The sequence below is a fragment of the Canis aureus genome, chromosome X, assembly GCF_053574225.1.
Source record: "Canis aureus isolate CA01 chromosome X, VMU_Caureus_v.1.0, whole genome shotgun sequence".
In the NCBI taxonomy this organism is placed as follows: Eukaryota; Metazoa; Chordata; class Mammalia; order Carnivora; family Canidae; genus Canis; species Canis aureus.
This window is the reverse complement of record NC_135649.1, coordinates 56,902,813-56,927,817: the sequence shown is the minus strand read 5'-3', so window position 1 is coordinate 56,927,817 and position 25,005 is coordinate 56,902,813. Positions and strand designations below refer to the sequence as shown.

At 36.1% G+C, this 25,005-nt stretch overlaps 1 protein-coding gene and 1 pseudogene across 2 annotated transcripts in view; one reads left to right on the top strand and one right to left on the bottom strand.

The window, feature by feature from the left end:
• The window catches only part of LOC144308202 (dachshund homolog 2-like), a 530,849-nt gene that overhangs the window by 433,029 nt on the left and 72,815 nt on the right, over positions 1-25,005 (top strand). The window lies entirely within an intron of this gene.
• LOC144308242 (mitogen-activated protein kinase 6 pseudogene) lies at positions 24,211-24,893 on the bottom strand (annotated as a pseudogene).

Genomic DNA, 25,005 nt, shown 5'->3' with positions numbered 1-25,005 from the left:
GAATATCTGTGAAATCCATCTGGCCCAGTGTTTCATTTAAAGCTCTTGTTTCTTTGGAGATGTTGTGCTTCAAAGATCTCTCATTTACAGAAGGCACCGTGTTGAAGTCTCCCAGTATAAATGTATTATTATCTAAGTATGTCTTAACCTTGATTATTAATTGTTTGATAAAATTGGCAGTTCCCACATTGGATGCAGGTTCTTCTCGTTTAGGATCCTGAATATATCCTGCCAGCCCTTTCTGGCCTGCCAGGTCTCTGTGGAGAGGTCTGCTGTTAACCTAATACTTCTCCCCATAAAGGTTAGGGATCTCTTGTCTCTTGCTGCTTTAAAGAGCTTCTCTTTATCTTTGGAATTTGCAAGCATCACTATTATATGTTGAGTTGTTGAACGGTTTTTATTGATTTTAGGGGAGGATCTCTCTATCTTCTCGATTTGAATGTCTGTTTCCCTCCCCAAGTTAGGGAAGTTCTCAGCTATGATTTGTTCAAGTACACTTTCTGGTCTTTTTTCTCTTTCGGTGCCCTCGGGAACCCCAATTAAATGTATATATTTCCTTCTGAGGCTGTCATTTATTTCCCTTAACCTATCCTCATGATCTTTTAATTGTTTTTCTCTTTTTTCCTCAGCTTCCTGCCTTGCCATCAGCTTGTCTTCTATGTCACTCACTTGTTCTTCTACCCCATTAACCCTCGTCATTAAGATGTCTAGTTTGGATTGCATCTCATTTAATTGATTTTTAATTTCGGCCTGATTAGATCTAAATTCTGCAGTCATTAAGTCTCTTGAATCCTTTAAGGTTTTTTTCCAGAGCCACCCGTAGCTTTATAATTGTGCTTTGAATTGGCTCTCTGACATCAAATTGTAATCCAAACTCTGTAACTTTGTGGAAGAGAGTACTATTTCTGATTCTTTCTTTTGTGGTGAGTTCTTTCTAGTCATTTTGCTCAGTGCAGAGTGGCTAAAAACGAGTTGTGTTTTTTAGAAGCACAAACTGTTCTCTCTGTAGCGTTCCAGCTGTTCTCTCTTTAAATCTCAGACCAAATTCGTAGGTTTTCAGGATGATTTGAATGTTATATAGGTAAGTTGGTGGGGACAAGTGCCTTGGGGACCCTACTCTTATGCCATTTTGTGTCTTCTAATTCCCTTCTTCATAACTGATAATTTTCCTTTTGTGGAAGTCTGATTTGTCTGAAATAAATGAAATGACCCCAGCTTTCTTTTGACTGGTGTTAGCATGGTATGTCTTTTTCCATCCTTTTGAAATTTGTGTTTTCACATATGAAAGTGGTTTCTGTTAATTAGCATATAATTAGATGTTGCTTTTTAAATCTATTTTGATGGACTCCTTTAAAAAAGATTTTATTTATTTTTCCATGAGAGACAGAGAGAGAGAGAGAGCCAGAGACATCGGCAGAAGTTGATGCAGGCTCCCCGCAGGGAGTCTGATGTGGAACTTGATCCTGGGACTACAGGATCTTACCCTGAGCGAAAGGCAAATGCTCAACTACTGAGCCAACCAGGCATCCTAATAGACTCTTTTAATTGGTTTATTTAGACCACGAATATTGAAAAGTGATTACTGATTTAGTTGGTTAATATCTATCATATTTGTACCTTTTTTTAATACATTGCTCCTGTGTTTTGATTCCCATCTTTTGGCTCCCATTCATTTTCTGCAGCTCTTTTTTTTTTAAGCTGAGCATTGTATATGATTCCATTTTTTCCTTCTCTTTTACATTCCAATTATACTTTTTATTTTGCTATTTTTGTGGTTTCCCTAGAGTTTGTGATATTATGATTAATCTGAGTCTATTTTCAAATAATACTATATTCAATAATTTACAGTTAATTCAGTTAACTTATCATAGAGGATTTCCAATTCCTATCTCTTGCCTCATAATATTGTTTCCATTCAATTTTCTTAACCTTATAAGTGGCTAAATTCATTGTTGCTATTAGTACTTTGAAAATACTGTTAATTGCTAAATCAATTAAGAATAAAGAAAATATAAAATTCTGTTTCACCTTCATTTATTCCTTGTCTAATATTCTTTCTTTCTTTATGTAGATACAGATTTTGGAACCAACTTTTTTTTTCAATGGGTAGTATTCTACTAAAAGAATTCCCTCAGGGATGCCTGGGTGGCTCAGCAGTTGAGCGTCTGCCTTTCACTCAGGGCATGGTGTCAGAATCTGGGATCAAAGCCCACATCAGGCTTCTTGTAGGGAGCCTACCTTTCCCTCTGCCTGTATTTCTGCCTCTCTCTCTGTGTCTCTCATGAATAAATAAATAAAATCTTTTTAAAAATTCCCTCAATTTGTGTTTTTCTGAAAGAAATCTTTATTTTTTATTTACTTTTGAAGAATAATGCCACTGGGTAAAGAAATGTAGATTGGTGGATTTTTTTCTTTCCATTCACAAATACTGTACTCTTCTCTTATTTCTTGCATGGTTTTTGAAGAAAGACTTATGTAAATCTTGACCTTGCTATTCTATAGGTATTTTATCCCCACCCCCATTTGTTTGTTTGTTTTTTATGATTTTCTCTTTGTTTTTGATTTTCTGTAATTTGACTTTGCTATGCTTTGTTGAATATATATATCCATATATCTATATATCTATATCTATATCTATATCTATATCTATATCTATATCTATATCTATATCTATATCTATATCTATATCGTTTTCTGAGTTTCCTGAATCTCTAGCTTGGTGTCTGCAATAGTTTCATTATTACTTCAAAGATTTCTTCTTTTCTAGTCTTTCTTTGTTTTCTTTCTTCTTTTGATATCCTCATTACACATATGTTGCATATTAAACATATATGAAAAATTATATTTTCCCACAGGTCTTAAATATATTTTCATTATTTTTTTTCTCTTTGATTTTAAGTTTGCAAAGTTCATATTGACTTCTCTTTATACTTACTGGTTGTTTGTTCTTGTCCAGGCCATAGACGCTCATGTCAAAGGCATTCATTTTTTTTTATTGCTACAGTTTTTAAGTAAAATTAGTAGCATTTCATTTTGCATATTTCTAAGGCTTCCATTTCTCTGCTTATATTATTTACCTTTCATTGCATGTTATGTACTTTTTATGTTAGTACCCTTAGCATATTAATCATAGTTATTTTTAATTATCAGTCTGATAATTACAAAATCTTTGTCTTAACCTGAATCTGATTTTAATGCTTGCTCTTTGTCTATTTAAAAAAACAAAAAAAATTATTTGAGTATATTTGACACACAATTTTATATTAGTTGGAGGTATATAATTTAGTGATTTGACAAGTTTATACATTGTGGTATGTTCACCACAAGCATAGCTACCATCTGTCCCATTATATCACTATTACAATATCAATGACTGTATGCCTTATGCTCTGACTTTATTCCTGTGACTTACTCATTACATAACTAGAAGCCTGTATCTCCCTCATGCTTTCACCCATTTTCCTCAACCTTACACCCTTCCCTTCTGTGAGCCATCAGTTTGTTTTCTGTGTTTATAGATCTAATTCTGCTTTTTCTTTGTGTATTCCTTTTTACATTCCAATTATTAGTGGAATCATATGGTATTTGTCTTGCTCAGTCTGACTTACTTCATTTAGTATAACACCATCTAGGTCCCTATATATTGTCTCAAAAGGCTCAGAATTTCATTCAACGATATGTTTAAGAGGTCATTCACCACAATCAGGTGGGATTTAGCCCTGAGATGCAAAAATGTTTCAATATTTCGAATCAATATCATACACCACAGTGACAAAACTAAGAATATAAATCATACAACTATTTCAAAACACGCACAAAAAGCATTTGACAAGATTCAACATCCATTCAACAGAGTGAGGTTAGAAGGAACATACCTTAACATACTAAAGGCTATATATGAAAAACACTGCTAACATAATACTCAATGCTGAAAAACTGAGAACCGTCCCTCTACTATCAAGAACAAGACAAGAATGTACATTCTTCCCCCTTTTATTCAACATAGTACTAGAAGTCCTAGCCACAGCAATCAGACAAGAAAAAGAAATGAAAGACATCTGAATTGGTAAGGATGAAGTAAAACTGTCACTTCTTGGAGATGATAAGATAGTATACATAGAAATCCCTAAAGATTCCACCAAAAACTACTAGAAATAATAAAAAAAAACCACACAGACACATTCAGTAAAGTGTCTAGATATAAAATTAATGCCCAGAAATCAGTAACATTTCAAAACACTAATAATGAAGTAAGAGAAAGAGAAATTAAAAAAAAAATCCCCATTTACAATTTCACCAAAAGGAAAATATCTAGGAATAAACTTAACCAAAGAGATGAAAGACCTGTAGTCCATAAACTATGAAACATTAATGAACAAAATTGATGACACAAACAAAAGGGAATATATTCCACAATCCAGGATTAGGAGAATAAATATTGTTAAAATGTCCATATTACTCAAATCAATCTACAGATTCAGTGCAATTCCTATGAAATACCAATTCGTGTTTTTGACAGAACTAGAACAAATAATTGTAAAACTTTTATGGAAGCACAAAAGACCCCAAATAGCCAAGACAATCTTGAAAAATAAGAACAAAATTGGAGGTTTCACAATTCCAGATTTCAAGATATACTACAAAGCTGTAGTAATCAAAACAGTATGGTCCTGGCACAAAAATAGATCATATGAAACAGAAGAGAGTCCATAGAAATAAATTCACAACTATATGGTCAATAAATCTATGGCAAAGGAGACAAGAATGTTCAGTGGGGAAAATACAGTCTCTTCAATAAACGGTGATGGGAAAACTGGACAGCTACATCTAAAAGAATGCAACTGGGCTACTTTCTAGTAGCATATACAAAAATAAACTCAAAATGCATTAAAGTTCTAAATATGAGATGCGAAACCATAAAATTCATAAAATAGAATACAGGCAGTAATTTCTCTGAGGAACAGTTTTCTTTCTGTACCTGTTTCTGAAGGCAAAGGAAACAAAAGAAAAAAAATATTGGAACTACACCAAAATAAAAAGCTTCTGCACTTTTTTTTGGTCTTCTAGTGTACTTGTAGCTTTTTTAAAAAAGTGGACAAGATGTATTGGTTAAAAGAACTTAGGTAAATAAGCCTTTTAGTGTGAGGCTTTATATTTTTATCTGCTTGATGTTAGACTGTGCATTATGTTTGTTTGCTATTGCTGTAAGCAGGGGAAGATAAAATTGTCTCTATTTTCTTATTTTTCTCCTTGTGGATCTTGGGTAGTTTTAGACACTTCTTTTTTTAAGATTGTATTTTTTGAGGGGAGGGGGTAGAGAACAAACAGGGACACACAAGCATGGGAAACAGCAAGCAGAGGGAGAAGGAGAAGCAGATTTCCTCCTGAGCAGGGAGCCTGCTGCAGGGCACAATCGTAGGACCCCAGGATTATGACCTGAGCTGAAGGCAGATGCTTAACTAACTGACCACCCAAGTACCCATAGACACTACTTTTTAAATATTTCTAGACATGGAATTTTTTTCAGGGTAACTAGAGGTGGGTATTTCCCTTTCCCAGGTCAGTTAGTTTCTGATAAAAGCCCAGTCAGTTAAGCTCTGGTAATATAGTTTCCCTGAAGCATTTTTAATGAGAAGAATAGAGCACTCTGGATGTATTTCAGAATGGTACTTTCTCCTTCGTCTGCCCAAAAGTGCTATGGGATTTTTTTCTGATTTTCACTATGGGAACCTGGTAGATTCCCTAGAGATAAAACCCAGGAAAGTGTAAGCCCCTTTAAGATTGGGTCTCCTTGAAGTTTAATTTTCAAGCTTATCTACTCTGAGCCTTTGGTAATTTGTCAAGTACAGTTAAGTTTTCTACCATGGTTATTTTCTCTTATGGTGCGTCATTTCCTTAGGTTTCTGGTTTCAAAAGATGTGAGTCTGTGTATTCACCTTTCTTTCCAATTTCAAGGGCAAAGTTTTGCCCTGGGACCTCAATTCTCTGATAGATCTAAAAAAAAATCTTGATTTTCAGTTTGTTGAGTTTGGTTTTTCCTATTGTGAGTATGAGAGTGATAATTTCCAGAGAACTGTCATTGTGGTATTGAATTGCATTTCCCTGATAAACATTGTTAAACATGTTTTCATGTGTTTACTGGCTATATTTACATGTCATTAAAGAAATGTTTATTAAGATCCTTGTTAATTTTTTTAAATTTTATTTATTTATTCCAGAGAGAGAGAAACAGGGGAAGCAGAGGGATGGGGACAAGCAGACTTCATGCCAATCACAGTCTGACACAGGGATCAGTCCCATGACCCTGAGATAATGACCCAAGCCAAAACCAAGAGCCAGATGCTTGACTGACTGAGCCACCCAGGCACCCACCTTTGCTCATTTCTTTTAATTGGGCTATTTGTCTTTTAATTTATTGAATTGCAAGAGTTGTAGTTTTTAGAGTATACATTTTCTACTTCTTTCATTAAATTTATTCCTAAGTATTGTGTTTCTTTTGATATATGGAAAATGAACTATTCTTTCAATCTCATGAGCTATCCTATGTAAGTGTTTATAGAAATACGATTATTTTATTATTTATTTTTTTAATTTAATTTAATAATTTTATTTTTATTTAAGATAGAGAGTCAGAAAGAGAGTTGAGAGAGAATCTTAAGCAGACCACATGCCCAGCACATGAGGCCAATGCAGGGCTTGATGTCACAACCCTGAGATCATGACTTGAGCTGGAATCAAGAGTTGGATGCTGAACCAACTGAGCCACCCAGCAACCCCAGAAATGCAATCATTTTATGTATTGACTTTTATTTTACAACCTTGTTAATCTACTTTATTTAGTATATTTTAAATGAATTCCTTAAGATTTTCTAAATGCACAATCATGTAATCCACAAATAGAGGTAGTTTTATGTTTTCTTTCCAATCTCATTGCTTTTTATTTTATTTACTTGACTAATTCCTATAGCTAGATTTTACAGTACGTTTTTTGAACAGAAGTGGCAATAGCAATCATCCTTTTCTTTTTCATGATCTCACAGGGAAAGCATTTACTTTTTTTACTATTAAAGTGTTCTGTAAGATTTCACATATGCCTTTTGTAAGGTTAAGTTCCCTGTATTTATAGTTGTGGAGTGTTTTTTGCTAAGAAGGGGTGTTATATCTTTTCAATGCTTTTTGTTTATATTGTTTTGGTCTATTATTTCATTGATATAGTATGTTATATTAACTGATTTTCTATTTATTTTAAAGGTGGTAGCTTTTCTTTTTAAAAGATTTGTATTCATTTATTTGACACAGAGAAAGAGAGAACATAAGCAATTGTGGGGGCCAGAGGGAGAGGGAAAAGTAGGCTCCCCACTGAGAAGGGAGCCCAATGTGTGGCTTGATCCCAAAATCCTGTGATCATAATCTGAGTCAAAGGCAGACCAACTGAGCCACCCAGGCACCCCACATTAACTGATTTTCTATGGTATTTCTGAGATAAATTTTAATTGGTCATGGTGTATATTTTTATATGTTTCTGGATTTGATTTGCTAGTATTTTGTTAAAGATTTTTGCATCTATATACATAAGATATATTATTTGCATTTTCTTGTGGTGTCTTTGTTTGATTTTAGTATTTGAATAATACCTTCTTCACAGAATGAGCTGAGATATGTTCCCTCTTCTGTTTTTGGAAATAGTTTGTGTAGAATTGGTGTTAGTTCATCATTTAAATCTTGGTAGAATACTCCAGGGAAGCTATCAGGTTCTGTACTTTTCTTTTGGGGGTGTTTATTTCATGTTATGCTTTGCTCACCTACAAGTGTAGGTAACTACTGCCTATTGCCATACAATGCTATTACAATACTATTGAGAACATTTTCTCTGCTGTATTTTTTATTCTTGAAATTTATTCATTCCATAATTGGAAGCCTATATCTCCCATTCACCTTCACCCATTTTGCCCATTCCCTCCATTCTCTCTCTTCTGGCAACCATCCATTTGTATTCTGTATTTATAAGCCTGATCCTGCTTTGTGTTTGTTTATTCATTTGTTCTGTTTTTAGATTCCACACATAACTGAAATCATATGGTATTTATATTTCTCTGACTTACTTCACTTAGCATAATATCCTCCAGGTCTATCCATACTGTCTCCAGTGGCAAGATCTCATCCTTTTTTATGACTGTAATATTTCATTCTGTATGTGTGTGTGTGTGTGTGTGTGCATGTGTACCACATCTTTTTTATCCATTTGTCTATTGATGGACACTTGGGTTGCTTCCATATCTTGACTATTGTAAATAATGTTGCAGTAAACATAGGGTGCATATGTCTTTTTGAGTTAATGTTTTCATTTTGGGGGTTGGGTAACTAGCCAATAATAGAATTTTGCGATCATATGGTATTTTTATTTTTAATTTTTTGAGGAATCCCCACACTGGTTTCCATAGCAACTGCACCAATCTACATTTTCACCAACAGTGTGTATGTTTTCCTTTTTCTCTACATCTTCACCGATATTTATTATTTCTAATCTTTTTTAATAGCAGCCATTCTGACAGGTATTTGATGATGTCTCACTATGGCTTTGAATTGCATTTCTGTGATGTTTAGTGATCTTGAGCATCATTTCATGTGTAAGTTGGCCATCTGTATCTCTTCCTTGGGAAAAAATGGCTATTCAGGCCCTCTGTCCATTTTTAAATTGGATTATTTGTTTTTTCATGTTGAATTGTGTAAGTTCTTTATGTATTTATATTTTTTATTTTTATTTTTATTTTTATTTTTTTGAAGTGCCTGTTTGAATCTTTTTGTCCATTTTTTTAAATTTATTTTTTATTGGTGTTCAATTTACTAACATACAGAATAACCCCCAGTGCCCGTCACCCATTCACTCCCACCCCCCGCCCTCCTCCCCTTCTGCCACCCCTAGTTCGTTTCCCAGAGTTAGCAGTCTTTACGTTCTGTCTCCCTTTCTGATATTTTCCACACATTTCTTCTCCCTTCCCTTATATTCCCTTTCATTATTCTTTATATTCCCCAAATGAATGAGAACATATAATGTTTGTCCTTCTCCGACTGACTTACTTCACTCAGCATAATACCCTCCAGTTCCATCCACGTTGAAGCAAATGGTGGGTATTTGTCATTTCTAATAGCTGAGTAATATTCCATTGTATACATAAACCACATCTTCTTTATCCATTCATCTTTCGTTGGACACCGAGGCTCCTTCCACAGTTTGGCTATCGTGGCCATTGCTGCTAGAAACATCGGGGTGCAGGTGTCCCGGCGTTTCATTGCATTTGTATCTTTGGGGTAAATCCCCAACAGTGCAATTGCTGGGTCGTAGGGCAGGTATATTTTTAACTGTTTGAGGAACCTCCACACAGTTTTCCAGAGTGGCTGCACCAGTTCACATTCCCACCAACAGTGTATGAGGGTTCCCTTTTCTCCGCATCCTCTCCAACATTTGTGGTTTCCTGCCTTGTTAATTTTCCCCATTCTCACTGGTGTGAGGTGGTATCTCTTTATGTATTTTTAATATTAAAACCTTATAAGATATATCATTTGCAAATATCTTCTCCCAGTCAATAAGTTGCTTTTTTGTTTTGTTGATGGTTCCCTTCTCTGTGCAAAAGTGTTTATTTTGATGTAGTCTCAATAATTTATTTTTCTTTTATGTCTTTTGCCTTAGGAAACAGATATAGAAAAATTTTGCTAAAATTCATTTTGAAGAAATTATTGCCTATATTGTCTTCTAAGAATGTTATGGTTTCAGGTCTCACATTTGGGTCTTTAATCCATGTTGAATTTATTTTTGTGTATGTTATAAGAAAATGGTCCAGTTTAATTCTTTTGCATGTAGCTGTCCAGTTTTCCTAGCACCATTTATTGAAAAGTCTGTCTTTTCCCCATTGCACATTTTTGTCTCCTTTATCATGGATTAATTGTCCATATAAGCATAGATTTATTTCTGGGTTTTATATTATATTCTATGATTTATGAGTCTTTTGATGTCAACACCATACTTTTTTTAAAAGATTTATTTATTTATTATTTATGAGAGAGAGAGAGAGAGAGAGAGAGAGAGAGAGGCAGAGACACAGGAGGAGGGAGAAGCAGGCCCCATGCCAGAGCCTGACGTGGGACTCCGTCCCAGGACTGCAGGATCATGCCCTGGGCCAAAGGCAGGCACCAAACTGCTGAGCCACCCAAGGATCCCGAATACCATACTTTTTTGATTACTACAGCTTTGTAGTATATCTTAAAATCTGAGATTGTTGTATCTCCAATTGTGTTCTTATTTTTCAAGATTATTTTGCTATTTGGGGTCCTTTGTGCTTCCATAAATATTTTATGGTTATCTGTTCTACTTCTGTTAAAAATTCTGTTGGTATTTTGATAGACATTGCATCGAATCTGTGGATTGCTTTGAGAAGTACGAACATTTTAATAATATTAATTGCATCATTTTACAGTATTATCAGCAATGTATACAGATTCTAATTTCTTGACATCCTTGCCAACACTTACTTATTGCATTTTTATCTTCATGTGGTCATTCTTGTGGGTGTGGTGGTATTTCATTGTGGATTTGGTTAACTTTTCACTAGTGACTAATGACATTGAGCATATTTAATATGCTTAATGGCTGTTTGCATATCTTTTTTGGGGGGGATGTCTATCCAGCTCCTTTTCCATTATTTATTTAATTATTTGGTTTTTAATTGTAAGAGTTTACATATTTTGGGTACTAGACTCACATCAACTTTATGAGTTGTAAATATTTTCTTTTGTTATAAATCATCTTTTCCTTCCCTTGATAGTGTTGTTTGATGCTCAAAAATGTTTAATATAATTACTTCAAATTTATCTATTTTCCCTTTCATTGCTATGCTTTCAACGTATCCATGAAGCCATTGCCAAAATCAAGGTCACCAAGGCTTACCCTTATAATTTCTTCTAAAAGTTTTATATTTAGCTTCTATTTTTTCAACCTCATTAGTTAGATAAAATCTTGTTTCTCCATTCAATAGTCTTGTTACCCTTATCAAAATCAATTGACCACAGCTGTTTGGGTTATTTCTGGATTTCAATTTTATTCCATTGATGTAAATATCTATCCTTATTGAGGTACCAAGATATTATGATTGATTACTACAGCATTGTAGTAACCTTTGAAATTGAAAATTTTGAGATCTTCATCTTTGTTATGCTTTTCCAAGATAATTTTCCTATTTGGGGCCATTTGCAAATACATATGAATTTTAGAATTGTATTTTTCATTTCCACACAAAAGGTTCTGGCATATTGATAGGGGTTGCATTGAATTCATAGATTGGTTTGGAGGGTATTGCCATCTTAACAATATTAAATCTTGAATCCATGAACACAGGATATATTTCCATCTTAATATTTAATATACTCACTTACAACAATAAATTTCCATTTAATTACTTCTTTAGTTGTATTCAGAAAGTTTGGTGTGTTATGCGTTCATTTTCACTCACCCCAAACTAATTTCCACTGTGATCTTGTCTTTTACTCATTGGTAATTTATGAGGATAATTAATTAATTAATTAATTTTATTAATATTTATACATTTATTGATTTTTCTATTTCATTAATTTCTATATTAATTATATTGTGGCCAGAAAATGCACTTGGCATATTTTCAATTTATAAAAATTTATTGAAATTTGTTTTATTGTCTGGCACATGGTTTATCCTGTAGAATATGTAGATTGCTTGGGAAGTGTAGACATTTTAAGAATATTTTTTCTTCCAATTCATGAGCATGGAATACATTTCCATTTCTTTGTGTCATCTTCAAATCGTCAAGTCTTTCATCAGTATTTTATACATTTCAAAATACAGGTCTTTCACCTCTTTGGTTAGGTTTATTCTTAGATATTGATTTTGGTACAATTGTAAATGAGAGTGATTCCTTGATTTCTTTTTCTGCTGCTTCATTATTGGTGTATAGAAATGAAACAGATTTCTGTACCTCTACTTTGTATCCTGCAACTTTACTGAATTCATGTATCTGTTCTACCAATTTTTGGTGTTGTCTTTTGGGTTTTCTACATAAAGTATGATATCACCTGCAAATAGTGTAAGTTTGACTTCTTCCTTGCCTAGTTAGAAGTCTTTTATTTCTTTTTGTTGTATTATTTCTTTGGCTAGGACTTCAAGTACTATGTTAAGTAATAGTAGTGAGAGTGCATGCCCTTCTCTTGTACCTGACTATAAAGGAAAATGTCTCAGTTTTTTCCTGTGGAAGATGATATTAGTTGTGGGTTTTCTTTTGTATATGGCCTTTATTATGATGAGATATTTTCCCTCTAACCTTACTTTGTTGAGGCTTTTATCATGAATGGATGCTGTATTATGTCAAATGCCTTTTATGCATCTATTGAAATTATCATATGGTTCTTATTCTTTATTAATGTGATGTATCTCATTGATTTTTGATTATTAAACCACATTTGCAACCCATGAAAAAATCCCACTTAATTGTGGGATTTTTAAAAATGTATAATTGGATTTGGTTTTCTACTATTTTATTGAGAATTTTTGGATCTGTGCTCATCATAAATATTGGCCTTTAATTTCCTTTTTTAGTTGTGTCTTTATCTGGTTTTGATTTCAGGGTAATGCTGGCCTCATAGAATTAATTTGGAAGTTTTCCTTCCTTTTCTGTTTTTTTGGAATTGTTTGAGAAGAACAGATATCAACTTTTCTTTAATATATTGTAGATTTGGCCTGTTAAACCATCTGCTCCTGGACTTTTGTTTTTCAGGAAATTTTTGATTATTGATTCAATTTCTTTGCTGGTTATTGGTCTGTTCAAGTTTTCTATTTTTTCTTGTTCAAGTCTTGGTAATTTATGTTTCTAGGAACATAAACTTTCTTCCAGGATTTATTGGCTTATAGTTTTTCATAATATCCTCTTTTTTGTTGCACATTACACCTAATTTTATTCATGCTTCCTTTGGGTAAGGAAGGAGATCATTCAATAAAAACATACAGTAGAGGGAGGTGTTAAGATGGCAGAGGACTAGGGTACCATAATTTCAATTGGTCCCTGAAATTCAACTAGATAGTTATCAAGTCATTCTGAACACCTATGAAATCAAATAAAGATCTGAGAAAAGAACTGCTACAAATCTCTGAATAGAAAAGTAACCATGTTTTCCAAGGGAAGAGGTACAGAGATGGAAATCTGAGTTAATGTATTGAAAGATAAATCATGAGAAGCAGAGGTGCAAAGCAGTGGAGCACAAAATTGGAAATTTTAGAGGTTTGCTGCAGTGGGGAACTTCTCTGCCTGAAAGGTGCTCAGGTGGTGAAGTGGGGTGGTACCCAGGTGGGACACCATGATCTCAGGATGCCGAGAGTCACGAAAAGAATAGGGGTGACTGGGGCAGAGTTCCCAAGCATTGGAGCAGAGAAACAGGCTACAAACAGTAAGTCTAGACTCCAGCTTTCTGCTCGGTGTTGCCATAAACTGGGAACCACTGCGTGGGCATGTGACCACTCTCCTAGGAGAGGCCCAGCAAAAGGCAGAAGTGTGGCAAGACCTCTCTCCCTCCCCCAAGAGGAAGGGTGTGTTTACAAGCTGCAGGAGTCTATAAAGTTTGGAGACTCAAAAAGGGGCCTCTGTCTGAGATAAAAATACTCAGTGATAGGCTGGGGGAATATAGAGTTCAAATGAAAACCAGGGAGACAAGAGTAATAGCCTGCTTTTCTCTGAGGGCTCACTGAAGTGTAGGGGGTATAAACTTTCAGTTCCAGGGCTACACATGGAGGCCTCACCAGTTTCATACCCTTCATTGGTGCTGAAAAACTTCAGGGAGCAAAACAGCACCACATAATGCAATCTGGAGCCACGTAAACTGAGCCCAGACCCCTACCAAGAGGATACAATTCCACCCAGGCAAAGATACTTGAAAATCAGCACAACAGGACCATCACTGAGAAGACCAGCAGGAATATCTGGCTAATACCAGTTTACCGATCATAGAGCACTGCAAATCATCAGCGCCTGGAGAAAACATTACATATCACTCATGTTTGTTTGTTTTTTATTATTCTTTAGTCTTTCAGTTTTACTTTTTTTTCTTTACAGCTATTTTCCATTTTTTAAAATTCTTAGGTCTTTTTTAGTTATGCTCTTACATATATATATTTCATTTTTTATTTTCTTTCATTGTATTCAATTTTGTTTTTGTATAAATATGTTTTTCTTTCTTTTTCTCTTTACATATTTTTTATTTTTTTAATTGTTTTTCAATTTGCCAACATACAGAATAACACCCAGTGCTCATCCCATCAAGAGACTCCTCAGTGCCCATCACCCAGTCACCCCCACCACCTGCCCACCTCCCTTTCCACCACCCCTTTTTCGTTTCCCAGAGTTAGGAGTCTCTCATGTTCTGTCTCCCTTTCTGATATTTCACACTCATCTTTTCTCCTTTCCCCTTTATTCCCTTCCACTATTTTTTTATTCCCCAAATGAATGAGACCATATAACGTTTGTCCTTCTCCAGTTGACTTATTTCACTCAGCATAATACTCTCCAGTTCCGTCCACATCGAAGCAAATGGTGGGTATTTGTCATTTCTAATGGCCGAGTAATATTCTATTATATACATAAACCACATATTCTTTATCCATTCATCTTTCGATGGACACCGAGGCTCTGTCCACAGTTTGGCTATTGTGGACATTGCTGCTATAAACATCGGGGTGCAGGTGTCCCGGTATTTCACTGCATCTGTATCTTTGGGGTAAATCCCCAACAGTGCAATTGCTGGGTCTTAGGGCAGATCTATTTTTAACTCTTTGAGGAACCTCCACATAGTTTTCAGAGTGGCTGCACCAGTTCATATTCGCACCAACAGTACAGGAGGTTCCCCTTTCTCCACATCCTCTCCAACATTTGTTGTTTCCTGTCTTGTTAATTTTCCCCATTCTCACTGGTGTTAGGTGGTATCTCACTGTGGTTTTGATCTGTATTATCCTGATGGCAAGTAATGCGGAACTTTTGCTCATGTGCTTGTTGGCCATGTCTATGTCTTCCTCTGTGAGATTTCTGTTCATGTCTTTTACCCATTTCATGACTGGATTGCTTGTTTCTTTGCTGTTGAGTTGAATAAGTTCTTTAGAGATATTGAATACTAGCCCTTTATCTGATAGGTCATTTGCAAATATCTGCTTCCATTCTGTAGGTTGTCTTTGAGTTTTGTTGACTGTATCCTTTGCTCTGCAAAAGCTTCTTATCTAGATGAAGTCCCAATAGTTCATTTTTGTTTTTGATTCTCCTGCCTTCATGGATGTATCTTCCAAGAAGTTAGTGTGGCCGAGTTCAAAAAGGGTGTTGCCTGTGTTCTCCTCTAGGATTTTGATGGAATCTTGTCTCACATTTAGATCTTTCATCCATTTTGAGTTTATCTTTGTGTATGGTGAAAGAGAGTGGTCTAGTTTCATTCTTTTGCATGTGGATGTCCAATTTTCCCAGCACCAATGATTGAAGATACTGTCTTTTTTTCCAGTGGATAGTCTTTCCTCCTTTGTCGAGTATTAGTTCACCATAAAGTTGAGGGTCCACTACTGGAGTCTCTATTCTGTTCCATTGATCTATGTGACTGTTTTTGTGCCAGTACCACACTGTCTTGAGGACCACAGCTTTGTAGTACAACCTGAAATCTGGCATTGTGATGCCCCCAGCTATGGTTTTCTTTTTTAATATTCCCCTGGCTATTCGGGGTCTTTTCTGATTCCACACAAATCTTAAAATAATTTGTTCTAACTCTCTGAAGAAAGTCTATGGTATTTTGATAGGGATTGCATTAAACGTGTATATTGCCCTGGGTAACATTGACATTTTCACAATATGAATTCTGCTAATCCATGAGCATGGAGTATTTTTCCATCTCTTCGTGTCTTCCAAAATTTCTTTCAGAAGTGTGTGAGGTTTTTAGGGTGTGCATCCTTTACCTCTTTGGTTAGGTTTATTCCTACGTATCTTATGCTTTTGGGTGCAACTGTCAATGGGATTGACTCCTTAATTTCTCTTTCTTCAGTCTCATTGTTAGTGTATAGTAATGCCACTGATTTGTGGGCATTGATTTTGCATTCTACCACACTGCCAAATTGCTGTATGAGTTCTAGCAATCTCGGGGGGGTAGTATTTTGGGTTTTCTATGTACAGTATCATGTCATCTGTGAAGAGGGAGAGTTTGACTTCTTTGCCCATTTGAATGTCTTTTATTTCTTTTTGTTGTCTGATTGCTGAGGCTGGGACTTCTAGTACTATGTTGAATAGCAGTGGTGAGAGTGGACATCGCTGTCTTGTTCCTGATCTTAGGGGAAAGGCTCCCAGTGTTTCCCTATGGGAATGATATTTGCTGTGGGCTTTTCGTAGACGGCTTTGAAGATGCTGAGGAATGTTCCCTCTATCCCTACACTCTGAAGACTTTTGATCAGGAATGGATGCTGTATTTTGTCAGATGCTTTCTCTGCATCTAATGAGAGGATCATATGGTTCTTGTTTTCTCTCTTGTTTACATGATCTATCACATTGATTGTTTTACGAGTGTGGAGCCAATCTTCCATCCCAGGGATAAATCCCACTTGGACATGGTTAATAGTTTTCTTAATGTATTGTTGGATCCTATTGGCTAGTATCTTGTTGATAATTTTTGCATCCATGTTCAACAGGGATATTGGTCTGTAATTCTCTTTTTTGGTGGGGTCTTTGGTTTTGGGATTAAGGTGATGCTGGCCTCATAGTACGACTTTGGAAGTACTCTGTCTCTTTCTATCTTTACAAAGAGCTTTAGTAGAATAGGTATGGTTTCTTCTTTAAACGTTTGATAGATTTCCCCAGGGAAGCCATCTGGCCCTGGACTTTTGTGTCTTGGGAGGTTTTTGATGACTTCTTCAATTTCCTCCCTGGTTATTGGCCTGTTCAGGTTTTTATTTCTTTTTGTTCCAGTTTTGGTAGTTTGTGATTTTCCAGAAATGCGTCTATTTCTTCTAGATTGCCTAATTTACTGGTGTATAGCTGTTCATAATATGTTTTTAAAATCATTTGTATTTCCTTGGTGTTGGTTGTGATCTCTCCTTTTTCAATCATGATTTTATTAATTTGAGTCTTCTCTCTCTTCTTTTTAATAAGGCTGGCTAATGGTTTATCTGTCTTATTAATTCTTTCAAGGAACAAACTCCTGGTTTTGTTGATCTGTTCCACAGTTCTTCTGGTCTCGATTTCATTGAGTTCTGCTCGAATCTTTATTAACTCTCTTCTTCTGCTGGGTGTAGGATGTATTTGCTGTTTTTTTCTCTAGCTCCTTTAGGTTTAAGGTTAGCTTTTGTATTTGAGTTCTTTCCAGTTTTTGAATGGATGCTTGTATTGCAATGTATTTCTCCCTCAGTACTGCTTTTGCTGTATCCTAAAGATTTTGAACAGTTGTATCTTCATTCTCATTAGTTTCCATCAATCTTTTTAATTTTTCCTTAATTTCCTGGTTGACCCTTTCATCATTTGTCAGGATGTCCTTAACCTCCACGTGTTTGAAATCCTTCCAAACTTCTTCTTGTGTTTTAGTTTTAATTTCAAAGCTTTATGGTCTGAGAATATGCAGGGGACGATCCCAATCTTTTGGTATCGTTTAAGACCTGATTTGTGACCCAGTATGTGGTCTATTCTGGAGAAAGTTCCATGTGATCACATATTCTTTCAGTTCCTGCCTATCTTGGAAGCTCTTTATCTCTCCTTCTATTCTTAACGAGAGCCTTGCTGGATAAAGTATTCTTGGCTGCGTGTTCTTCTCATTTAGGGCCCTGAATATATCCTGCCAGCCCTTTCTGGCCTGCCAGGTCTCTGTGGAGAGGTCTGCAGTTAATCTAATATTCCTCCCCATAAAAGTTAGAGGTTTCTTCTCTCTTGCTGCTTTAAAGATCTTCTCTTTATCTTTGGAATTTGTAAGCTTCACTATTAATTGTCGAGGTGTTGAGTGATTTTATTGATTTGGGAGGGGATCTCTCTATTTCCTGGATCTGAATGCCTGTTTCCCTTTTCAGGTTAGGAAAGTTTTCAGCTATGATTTGTTCAAATACATATTCTGGACCTCTGTCCCTTTCGGTGCCCTCGGGAACCCCAATTAAACATAGATTTTTCTTCCTCAGGCTGTCATTTAATTCCCTTAATCTATCCTCTTGGTCTTTTAATTGTTTGTCTCTTTTTTCTTCAGTTTCCCTCTTTGCCATCAACTTGTCTTCTATGTCGCTCACTTGTTCTTCTACTTCATCGTTAGGACCTCTAGTTTGGATTGCGTCTCATTCAATTGATTTTTACTTTCTGCCTGATTAGATCTAAATTCTGCAGTCATGAAGTCTCTTGAGTCCTTTATGCTTTTTTCTAGAGCCACCAGTAGCTTTATATTTGTGCTTCTGAATTGGCTTTCTGACTTGAATTGTAATCCAGATTTGTAACTCTGTGGGAGAGAGGACTGTTTCTGATTCTTTCTTTTGAGGTGAGGTTTTCCTTCTAGTCATTTTTCTCAGTGCAGAGTGGGCAAAAACACGTTGTATTGGGAAAAGGAGGAAAAGAGAGAAGAGAAAGAGGAAAAAAAAGAAAAAAAGGAAAGAAACATAAAAGAAAAAAGAGAGAAGAGTAGGAAAGAAAAAAAGGGTGGGGGGAGGAAGCAAATAGAAAAAAAAATAACAGGGGGAGTATCCTCTGATTCTATATACTATAAATCCCTCGACTTCCTCTGGAACTTTCCAGTGCTGCTTGGTCAATAATTTGTTTTTCCCCTCTCCGTCTAGCTGGTCTTCTGGGGTAGGTGCCTCCTGGGCTGATTTTCCGGTTTTAGCACTTGGGGGTGTTGCTCAGCCCCGGCCTGGTACAGGGCTCAGTGTAAGTTGTTTAACCTGTCTATCCTTTTAGGCCCCTGTGAAGCTCAGTGGGGGTTGTTTATCCTGTGAGGCCCCAAGAGGAACAACAACAGTAGCAGCTGCCAACTCTTCAGCCCTGGAATCAGCTCCTGCAGTAACTACAAAGCTCTCAGTCTGCAGGTGCCTGGATGCTCAGGGGGCGGGGCTGCTGATCTGCTCAGCTCTGGGCTGCCCAGACGCTGGAGCGTCCTTTCTGTCCTGTGCCCTCCTGTCTTCTGCCTGTCCCGGGGGGAGCCCCGGATCTTGGGCTGTGTCCTCGGCACCTTGTGCTCCCGGGCCTGTGCTGCTGGAATTGCGCTCCCGGCTGCACAGCTCCCTCTGTGTGGAGCCACCGCCTGAGCCGCCTTCAAGCTGCTCCCGGGTCCAGCCGTGGGCGTGCTGCAGCCCTTTAGGGAGGTCAGCCGCAGAGTGTGGAGCACTCTCCCTGGGGAGCAGGTCCTCTGTTAGTGTCTCTGGGAGCCTGAGGGCATCCCCGCCCCTCCTGGGATCCTGCTCCAACTCCTTGTGAGTGCCTTTCAGTCTGGAAAGATTGGTGAAGCCCCTGCTTCTCCGGGACGGGGCTTTCCTGTCCTGGGGGCACTCGCCACGGCCTTAGCCAGGCTCCTCGCAGGGCCCCTCCCTCTTGGATGCCTTTGTTTCTTTATTTCTTCCCACCCCCTCGTCTTCCTACCTTGATAGAAGCGTTAACTCTCCTTACTGTAGCATTCCAGCTGTTATCTCTTTAAATCTCAAGCCGAATTCGTAGGTTTTCTGGATGATTTGAAGGTTATCTAGTTAATATGGTGGGGACAGGTGACTTGAGCATCCTACTCTTCCCCCATCTTGCTCCGCCTCCCCCAACCATCTGCCCAATCTGGAAGAAATTGATGCATTACTAGAAACATATAAACTACCAAAATTGAAACAGGATGAAGTAGAAAATCTGAACAGACCCATAAACAGCAAGGAAATTGAAGCAATCATCTGAAATCTCCCCCAAACAAGAATCCAAGACCAGATGTTTTCCCAGCAGAATTCTACCAAACATTTAAAGAATAATTAATACCTATTCTTCTGAAGCTGTTTCAAGAAATAAAAAGGGAAAACTTCCAAACTCTTTCTATGATGCCAGCATTACTTTGATCCCAAAGCCAGACAAAGACCTCACCAGAAAGGAATATTACAGACCAATATCCTTGATGAATTTGGATGCAAAAATTCTCACCAAGATACTAGCCAGTACAGTCCAACAGAACAAGAAAATATTATTCGCCATGATCAAGTAAGATTTATTCCTGGGCTGCAAACATTATTCTACATCCACAAATCAATGAATGTGATACTTAGTAAAACAATGGAGAAGAACCATATGATTCTCTCAATTTACAAAAAATAATTTGACAAAATACAACATCCCTTCTTGATTAAAACTCTGTACAGTATAGGGACAGATGAAACATACATCAATATCATAAAAGGCATATATGAAAACCCTACAGTGAATACCATTCTCAATGGGGAATAATTGAGAGCTTTACCTTTAAGGCCAGGAACACGACAGGGATGTCCATTCTCACCACTGTTTTTCAACACAGTATTTGAAGTGCTAACCTCAGTAATCAAGTAACAAAAAGAAATAAAAGGCATCCAAATCTACAAAGAAGTCAAACTTTCACTCTTCACAGATGACATGATACTCTATGTTGAAAACCCAAAAATGATTGCACCCCCAAATCGCTAGAACTCATACAGGAATTCAACAACGTGGCAGGATCAATGCATTTCTATGCACTAACAATGCAACAGAAGAAAGAGAAATCAAGGAATTGATTCTCATTTTCCCCATTGCACCAAGACTTGTATGATACCTAAGGATAAAAGTAACCAATGAAGAAAAGGATCTTTACTCTATAGAATACTTATGAAAAAACTGAGGAAGACACAAAGAAATGGTAAAACAGTATATGCTCATGGATAGGAAGAACAAATATTGTTAAAATGTCTATGCTACCCAAAGGAATCTACACATTCAGCGCAATCCCTATACAAATATCATTAACATTTTTCAAAGAGCTAGAACCAATAATCCTAAAATTTGTATGGAACCAGAAAAGACCCCAAATAGTGAATGTAATGTTGAAAAAGAAAACCAAAGCTGGTGGCATCATAATTCTGTACCTCAGGGGTCCCTGGGTGGTTCAATAGGTTAAGTATCTGCCTTTGGCTCAGGTCATGATCCTGGAGTCCTGGGATTGAGCCCTACTTCTAGCTCCTTGTTCAGTGGTGAATCTGCTTCTCCCTCTGCCCCTTGCCCAGCTTATTCTATCTCAAATAAATAAATAAATAAATAAATAAAACTTTAGAAAAAAATTACAACTTCAAGCTATATTACAAAGCTCTAATTATCAAGACAGTATGGTACTGACACAAAAACAGACACATAGATCAATGAAACAGAACAGAGAACCCAGAAATGGTCCCTCAACTCTGTGGTCAATTCATCTTCGACAAAGCAGGAAAGAATATCCAATGGAATGAAGATAGTCTCTTCAACAAATGGTGTTGGAAAAACTTGACTGCTACAGCAGAAGAATGATACTGAACCATTTTCTTATACCATACACAAAAATAAATTCAAAATTGATGGAATATCTAAATGTGAGATAGGAATATATCAGAATCCTACAGAGGAACACAGGCAGCAACGTCCTTAACTTCAACTGCAGCAACTTCTTCCTAGACAAATCTTCAAGGTAAGGGAAACGAAAGCAAAAATGAACTATTGGGACTTCATGAAGATAAAAAGCTTTTGCACCTCAAAGTAACTGTTGACAAAAGTAAAAGTCAACCCACACAATGGGAGGAGCTATTTGCAAATGTCTTATCATTTAAAGGGCCAGTATCCAAGATCTATAAGGAACTTATCAAACTCAACACCCAAAAAACAATCCAGTCAGGAAATGGGCAGAAGACATGAACAGACATTTCTCTAAAGAAGACTTACAAATGGACAAAAGACACATGAAAAAATGCTCCACATCACTCAACATCAGGAAAACAAAAATCAATACCGCAATGAGATACCACCTCACAGCAGTCAGAAGGGTAAAAATTAACAAGTCAGGAAACAATAGATGTTGGTGAGGATGTGGAGAAAGAGGAATGCTCTTACACTTTTGGTGGGAATTCAAACTGGTGCAGGCACTCTAGAAAACAGCGTGGAGGGTCCTCAAAAATTTGAAAATAGATTTACCCTAGGATCCAGTAATTGAACTACTAGGCTTTTATCTAATGGATAAAAGCAGTGATTTAATGGGGGCACCTGCATGCCCATGTTTATAGCAGAAATGTCCACAATAGCCAAAATATGGAAAGTGCTCAGATTCCATTGACGGATGAATGGATTAAGATGTGGTGTGTATATATATATATATATATATATATATAAATATATATATATATTTATATATATATATACAAAATATATAATATATAAAATATTATTCACCATCAAGAAAATGAAATCTTACCATTTGCAATGACATGGATGGAACTAGAAGATATAATGCTAAGTGCAATAAAGTCATTCAGAGTCATTCAGAGAAAGAAAATTATCTTATGGCTTCAATCATATGCAGAATTTATTTATTATTTAATTTTTAAAAGATTTTATTTATTTATTCATGAGAGACACACAGAAAGAGGCAGAGACATAGGCAGAGTGAGAAGCAGGATCCCTGGGGAGAAGGGACTCTGATGCAGGACTAGACTGCAAGCCCCCAGGATCATGGCCTGAGCCAAAGGCAGATGCTCAACCACTGAGCCACCTATGTGTTCCTCATATTTGTAAATTAAGAGGCAAAATGGATATACCTTTAGAAAGGGAGGAAAATAAAATAATATGGAATCAGAAAGGGAGACAAATCATAAGAAACTTAACTGTAGGAAACAACCTGAAGATTGCTGGATTGGAGGTAGGTGGGGGCATGGGATAACTGTGTCTTATCTGGGTATTAAGGAATGAACTGGATGTAATGAGCCCTAATTGTTATGTGTAGCTGATGGATCACTAAACTCTACCTCTGAAATGAATAATATTCTGTATATTAATTAATTGACTTTAAATAAAACAAAAATTAAAATAACATAGTAAATGAAAATATGTCTTATGTACAATTTTTAAACTATAATAATATACCTTAATTACTTCCATGAACACAAGTTTTCTAATATTGACATAGTTTTTAGGAAAATGAACACAGGTGAGGCTTCTAGTAGTCTTCTACATTAAAATAATTCCTAATGCTTCTTTATAGGTCAATCAAGCACCCCCAAAGTACAAATGCCTATACATAGTGATCGTTTTACTTAAAATGAATACTTAAGTAAATTAAATATGTGGACAGCCTTTGGATGAGCTGACAATATATATTCAGCTAAGTAGGCAACAAGCCATAATGTCAAATGGGAAAAGTGTATTTGCAAATAATTTTCAAAAACTAAGTTAACTTTTTGTAACTAAATACAGGAAATACACAGATTTGCTAAGATAAATAAAATGTGATGTAGTTACACTTCAGTCTAAAGAATGCACACCAGAACATTTATAAAAAGTGTATTAATCTTATTGAGAAATTTAATACAATAACGCTGGCTAATGGAAGTATATATGTGAAACTCTATGTGTGCTATATGTTTTGCCACATACTTTTGTTACTTTGAGGTGCATAACACATGTTTACCAAATTGAGCATTCATTTTCAATTGTTACTGGTATCATGTGTTTTGAGAAACGTGTACAATATGAGAAACGTGTACAATATGAAAAACTTGAAAATACTCATTAACGAAAAATGTTTTAGGAAAAAATGTTTTTATACAATTATGTACAGTTTCACTGTGTACATTTTAAGCAAGATTTTTGTAAATGACATTCCAGTTAAAGTGAAAATCATCTCACATGTAAAAAAAAAGTCTGGATTTTAAAATTCTTTCTAAATGACACCACCTGTCTCAAGTTAACAAATGACTTAAACACTAGTAATAAAAAAGACAGAACACATTTCATGAAGAGTACGAAGAGTAATATCTGCTGAGTATTTCAGTTTCATTTTCAGAATACTGGTGTCTTATGAGGAATCTGAGGGGAAGATTTCATAGCAGAAGCTAAGGTGGGCTGTATTGACTTAAGTGGGGACCCAATTGGACTGTGAAACTGTGGGATACCTATGGATTCAAGCTACTTGTTAAATAAGAACTCTCACTATTGTTCAGAAATCCTTCCTCATTTCAGCAAAGATGCAGCCTGCAGCCTACATATCAATAGCTTTATTACAATTATTAGGAGAAAGTAATAGATTTGGAGACCTGTACCTTTTTGTAACCAGTTCTTCATAAAGATGACCCTTATAGGGATAATGAAGATCCATGATCCGTGCAAGACCAAAGTCACATATCTTCAGCACCAAGTCTTCACTATTAATGATAAATTTAGCTGGTTTGAGATCTCTGTGCTGTACATCTGCAGAGTGAATATATTTGAGCCCACATATCAACTGATACCTGAAAAGCCTGACATGCTCTTCCAATAAAGGGCCCTGCTCCAGCACATTAGCCAAATTGGTCTCATATACTCCTGAACAATATAAAAACTATTCAGTTTGGTAAGATAGCCTGCATCATGTGTTAACTGGCTTCAACTAGGACAAAGAATTTCAAACACATGTTATTATTGTTAGTCTTCTAATAATTTTTATTTCACATACAGTATTTTCAGCACTCGGGGGATCAGTAGGACAGTGTCTTGATGCCTACCCCTTTGTCAAAGTAATTGTCTATGGCAGAAAAAAACACACAAACCATTGCCTCCACAACCAAATGGTTTTAATTCCATATACCTAGAGCCCAGATCAAATCCATGAATGTTCATGAGACTTTCAAATTTATCCGCCATTTTGAAAACTTTATCATTTCCTTTTCCTTTTGAATTGAGCTTGTGTACACAAGGAATAAAACTGACCTATAAAGGAGAGATCTTTCAAAAAAGGAAAAGAAAAATAATTTTA